Here is a 6,000-nt window from a genome sequence, read left to right as displayed (position 1 = left end):
CAGAATATCCAACCTTGTTCACACCCTTGCTTTGGCAGAGCACCTCCAACAAGCCCCTGATGAAACTGGGGTGGTGTGTGTGCAGAAAGCACATTTGAGTGGTAAGGTGCATTTCTTTTTCTCCATGTGAGCTAAGACGTCAATCATATATTTGAATACAAGGGGGTGGATCCATGGTGTATTTGTAGGTGACTTTAATATTGGGTAACATCCCCCCTGGGCTGAAATTCAGCCTTGATTTTTTTTTTCTTTCTTTTGCTAAGGTGCATTTTTAAGAGAGACGTTCCAGACTACCTCTCAGGTAGGAGGGATATCATTGCACTGCTCGAGTCCTTCTTTCCCCTTCACACTAGTTTCTCCCACTGATTCCCTGAGAGAGGGAGAGAGATCACCAACAATGAGCTCCTGTTTGCGTCGGGTCCACATATCTCATGGAAAGCTCCCTGCAGTTCTGGGAAGATAATTATCTCCATTTTACAGATAAGAATGACTAACATTTACTAAGTTTATTAAGTGTCTGGCACTGTGCTGAGTGTTTTTAGAGCATCATCCCATTCGATTCTCACAGCAATACTTAAAATTGGAACCACTGTATGGATGGGTCAGAGAAGGGAGGTGTCTTGTCCTAGGATACACAGCAGGTTAGAGTTGGCATTTAAACCCAGGTCTTCCTCATCACTCATTTCTGGAGGAACCAAAGGCTTTTTTCCGTGGAAGCAGGGAGAGAGAGGAAGAAATTCGAAGGAGAAGGCTGACGCTGATTTCTACCCAACCCAAACCCGGAGGTCAACGTACATTGCCAGACTCCCAGCTCACCTCCCACCCAGGCCTTGGCCGGAGGCGGGGAAGTGGTGCGCACGCGCACGGCCTCCCGTTCGGCCCCGCCCCCCCGTGAGGGCTTCCCTCCTTGCTCTTGGCTCTGGGGCTTGCGCGCTACGTCCCCAGCCAACGGCTTCTTCCCGGTCAGGGACTTCCGGTGCGCGGAGTGCGGTTCCGGGTCGTGGCGGGGCTCGGGGCCAACAGGGCTGCTGCTCAGCTGGCGAGCGGCGGTGAGCGGCAGGGGCATGAAGGCGAGCCCGGAAAGCGGCTGCTGAGCCGGCCGGGAGGAGCGCCAGTCCCCGAGGATTCCGAGAGTGCGGAGCTCGGGCAGGGGCCGGGAGGCGCGGGGGAGCCGAGCCATCCCCTCAGGAACGTGTCCCAGGGCCGACCCGGCCCGTAGTGTGGCAGCAGCTTCAGGTAAAGGTTGCCCCAGCCTCTAGCTCCTTCGCTCGCTACCTCCGCCAGCCCACCCGAGGAGCCTGGCGGCCTTCCTCACTCCCCCGCGCTCGGCGCTGCCCAGCGGGCAGCCTGTCTGGCCCTTGCTCTGGTCTCCCTTGAGCATCCGTTTTCTGGCCCTTTCGTGGAGGCAGCTATGAGCCTGACAGCTGGGTGTGTGATTTGGGGGAGTAGAAACTAGTGGACTTGGTAGAATTGGGGTTTGGGGAGGGTACTGTTGACTCTGGCAGTTTCTGGCTGTACCCTCGGCAACATCTAGGTGTCTTAATCTTCATAACGAGAAAATCAAGTTTTTAAAGCATTGTCTGTGCAGTCCCTGTTTCCCAGCTCCCCTTAGCTCCTTTGCCCCAAAGGGGTAAACAGCCTCGCAGAACTGTTTTTTTCTAGCCAGAGTGCTGCTGGAACTTTGATTCAGCCTTTTGTTTATGGGAGTGGCATAGAGTCTTCCAAATCTGTTTAAGGCTGGGGAAAAAAAAAATCATTTTAGTTTAAGCAAGAGTATTACTTTAACCGGAGACCCAAAAGTTGACTCAGAGATTGGCTCAATTTTCATTCTGAATGAAGTGATTTTTGAAGCCTCTCCCAATACCTGGCACTGTGCAAAAGCATCATGTTATAAACCAAACCCAGCAAAGTTCAAAACTTCCCCATGTGTGAACAGTCAAATGGAGACAGGTGTTTACAAACGTCGGTTAAAGCAAAGTCAACGTTCTCATTCTATCAATATTTTGACAAGCAGAAGGGGTAGATTCCTAATTTAAAACAGCAGAAAAGAAGGCACCATGTTTTATTCTTCATATTCTGTGAGCTCGCACAAGATGCTCAGTAAACGCTGAAAGAGTTGTTGATGAAGTATTGATATTTGTTTTATCTTTTTCAGTTTACACATTTGCAAAGTTGCTGGGGCCTGTGAGGCATGCAGGCGGCCCCTTTCCCATTCAGCTTTGTGTTCATACCTTCCTTCATCTCCTGTGATGCCTGAGTGTACTCACATTCCTCTACACCTCCTGGCTCCTGGCTAACTTTCCAGCTACGCTTCGAAAGGCCCCCTACCCAGATCCTTTACTCTGGTTAAGTAGGACCTAGATGCCTTTGTTGTTTCCTTTGTTCGTTGTTTTTTTGTAGGACTTTCTCTCTGCCTAGATTTCTCCTTTTCTGTTCCCACCTATTGAGATGTTACCACGGCCCAGCTGAAATTGGCCTTCCCTCAACCAGTTCAGGGCAATCTCAGCTGGAAATGATTTCTTTTCTAGAATCCTATAAACACTCATTATTATATCTACAATTATTTCACTTAGCAAACATCTACTGAGTATGGATATATACCAGGTACCATGCTAGACAATGTAGAGATAAATAAGACTCAGTTCTTGTCTGCTCAATTTAGTGAGTGAGATAAGGAAATAATTCGAACACAGAATGGTATGTACACTGCGGGAGAGTTCTTTCTGTGATCCAGTGGTAGCACAGAAGAGGGGGCGTTATTCACTTTTGAGGAGTGTACTATGTCCAGGTAATGTTTCATAATGTGGGGTTAACTAAGCTTTGTTATTTACTATACTGGAGATTATATTAGGTTTCTCTTGTTTAATCATTTTAACCTCAATTCATAGATTAGGAAGGCTCAGGATAAATTACACATCTGGTATGAGACAGCCAGGATTCAAACCCAGGTCTGTCTTATGCCTACATCTGTGCCTTTTCCATTATGTGTTTTTCTTTTCTCACACCATAGCTCTCTGTATGCAAATACATATTGAAACAGGTATACAAGAGAAAAAATATCAATGTCAATATGAATGTCAGATAGTCCTTTAAATGTAGAGAAGACCTTAATCTTCCAAGGCAAGAAGGTAGTAGGTGGGTCAGCTCAACGTTGAATGGGTGGACCAGACGTTCTGTAGAGAACAACCATGGATGCTGGCTTCAATTCTTGGTCCTTCCTCTTACTAGATATGTGACCTTTGGCAAGTTTCTTAATTCTAAGTATCATTTCCTTCAAGTATAGTTTGAGATGGGGGATGATAGAGACTTCATGAAGTGTTGTGAGCTAATGTGGGTAAAGGGCCTGATTTGTGGCAAGGTTCCCCTGAAAATAGCTGTAAGATGCAAAGATGCAATGCCTGCGGCATGGTTTTAGAGTAGTGAGTAGACCAGCCTGAATAAATCAAACCATTGCTTCTTTCAGTGGGAATACTGGGAAGTAAAGTTGGAGGGTCAGGAGGGGGTCAGAGTCAGGGCGTGTGTGTTGGGCAAGAGAGGTCACTTCCCGTTTCTGCTCATAACCTTTCCTGTTAATAAATACCTTGAAGATCTGTGATTCATTCGGCTGTGCCAGGGAAAATGTTAGACCCAGGGATACAAAAAGGAGTATAACCAGGTCCCCACCCTGAGGTTGTTGACACTCCCATGGGGCAGACATGTTTGTGCAGGTGAACCATAGCAAAGCATAGTAGGTACTAAGATAGCAGTCCCCACAGGTTACTGTGGAGCACAAAGGAGGAAACACTGATAATGGTAGCTAATGAGCACTTACTGTGTGCCAGCATTGTGTTAAATGCATTCTCATTCATTCCTCTACAGGATGGTGTTATTACCATTCTGATTTTACAGATGAGGAAACTAGAGCACAGAGGTTAAATGAATTCCTTTAGTTTATGCAGTTGTTGGAGCTGAGAGTAGAGAGGATTATCTGCCAGACTTTGGTAACTCCACTCTTTGGTACTACGCCATGTTGTGTCTTTGTGGCTTCGGAGAGGAGCTAGCCCTTGAGCCCTAGCTTCAACGTGCCCATCACCATGCTGGGCAGTAGGAATAATGAGGAATGAACATGGCTTCTGCGCTCAAGGAACTCATCACCTCATCTGTCTCGTTAAATATATATACTTAAGTGGGGTGTTTGTTTTGCTTATTGACTCATAACTGAAGACTTTAGAAACTACTGCAGTTCAGTAGATTATATATGCTTCAGCTGAATTTGCTGTAAATCTGTTATTTTGATGTGTAGGCCTTATTGTTAAGGACGCAGCAATAGATGTCAAATTATTATGACAAAGAATTCGGTCACATTACATTGTTTCTCTTATGGGAGGTACCCTGACCTTGTGTTTTCTGTGAGTTTGAAGTTTTTCACTCAAAAGTTAGCACATTTTAGCTTGTGTTAAAGTAATTGAGTGCTTACAGTCATCGTTAAATGTTTCTGTATACCTTATTTCCTTCAGTCTTTATGATTCTGTGAGCTAGGGTATTACCAATTTAACACGAGTAGCCTAAGCCTTAGTGGTTAAGTGTGTTACCCAAGAGTCATACAGCTAGTGAGTTGATAATGCAAAAAAAAAAAAAAAAGTTGGCCAAAAGAGTAAACAAATATTTATTAATTTAGTTCTCTTTTGAACTCTACCTGAGGAGTCTCCAACTCAAATGCCCATGATGTAATATAAAGAGTAGGACAGATCTTGTGAACTGGAGGGCCATGACCAGTCAGTCTGAAGGCAGCAGTCACTACTCAGCTCCAGTTGCTTGTCGCCGTGTGAGGAAGTGGACCCAGTATCTCTAGATCTTCCGATTGTTTTCAGGAGATGCTGGAAATCTGGATTTTAATGTATTTAGTTTAAAAAACTGCCCTTAAAAAAATTATCATGTAGACCAAAACACATTTGTGGGCTGTGTACAGTCTTAGGCTGCCTGATTGTGAACTCTGACCTACCTGCTCACTGAAATTTTGATACCCACTGTTCAAAGCAGGAGGTACAATGCCTGTTGTGATTATTGATCAGAAATCTACTGGTAAATTGCTAGAGTGAGGGGGTGTTGTATTTGACTCATACTGATATCTTTGGGGAAGTGGCAGGGTAAATGCTTTTACTGTATGATCAGGCTGAATTTCTGGAGGGATGGGGTTTGGATGAGGTGATGATGACCTTGTAATACTTTTGTGCCCTTAGCACTTTAAATGCTGCCAGATCTCTTGTTTCCTTTGGTACCCTCTACAGTACATGAAGTGAACAAGGGGGGTTATCATAACCTCTTGAGATGAAGAAATTGGTGCCCAGTGAATTACAGTTTAGTAGAAAGTGCACTAGACTGAGAGGGACTTGAATTCTGAATGCAGGTATGCCACTAACAGCCTTCTGGTTTTGGTCAAGTCACTTACAAGTATCTTTGTATCTTTTTTGCCATCTGGATGATAATGAGGGAGCACGATTGAAGGCTTGGTGAGGTCTTTTCAGGATGCCAAGCTTTCTGATTCTAATTGACATGCTTAAAGCTGCACAACTGATTACTGGCAGACTCCAGTGGAGAACAGTTCAGATCTAAAATGCTGCTTCTCTCTTTTTTTTTTCTTTTTTTTTTTTTTTTTGCGGTACGTGGGCCTCTCATTGTTGTGGCCTCTCCTGTTGCGGAGCACAGGCTCCGGACGCGCAGGCTCAGCGGCCATGGCTCACGGGCCCAGCCGCTCCGCGGCATGTGGGATCTTCCCGGACCCGGGCACGAACCCATGTCCCCTGCATTGGCAGGCGAACTCTCAACCACTGCGCCACCAGGGGAACCCTAGGGTTTGTTTTTTTTTTTTAAATCAAGAATCTTTGTTAAAAAAAAATCAGAAATGTAGAAAAATATTCATGTTCAAAGGTGTTCACTGTGGAAGTATTTATAATAGCAAAAATTAGAAACAACTTTAGTAGTCAACAAAGAGGTAAGAGAAATGGAAAAGCCATAGAATGG

The 6,000-nt window shown here is 45.1% G+C and overlaps 1 protein-coding gene across 8 annotated transcripts in view; it reads left to right on the top strand.

The window, feature by feature from the left end:
• Positions 1-984: 984 nt before the first annotated feature.
• The window catches only part of MAPKAP1 (MAPK associated protein 1), a 229,755-nt gene continuing 224,739 nt past the window's right edge, over positions 985-6,000 (top strand). For 3 of the 8 annotated variants that reach the window (XM_019949238.3, XM_019949241.3, XM_019949237.3), the window contains exon 1: positions 986-1,236. The gene's annotated coding sequence lies outside the window, so the exon portion shown is untranslated. Of the gene's footprint in view, positions 1,237-6,000 lie in introns of all 8 variants that reach the window. The other 5 variants (XM_033858596.2, XM_019949242.3, XM_033858597.2 and 2 more) reach the window with 3 other exon arrangements.

This window comes from Tursiops truncatus, chromosome 6 (genome assembly GCF_011762595.2).
Source record: "Tursiops truncatus isolate mTurTru1 chromosome 6, mTurTru1.mat.Y, whole genome shotgun sequence".
In the NCBI taxonomy this organism is placed as follows: domain Eukaryota; kingdom Metazoa; phylum Chordata; class Mammalia; order Artiodactyla; family Delphinidae; genus Tursiops; species Tursiops truncatus.
This window is presented reverse-complemented; position numbering and strand designations above follow the sequence as displayed.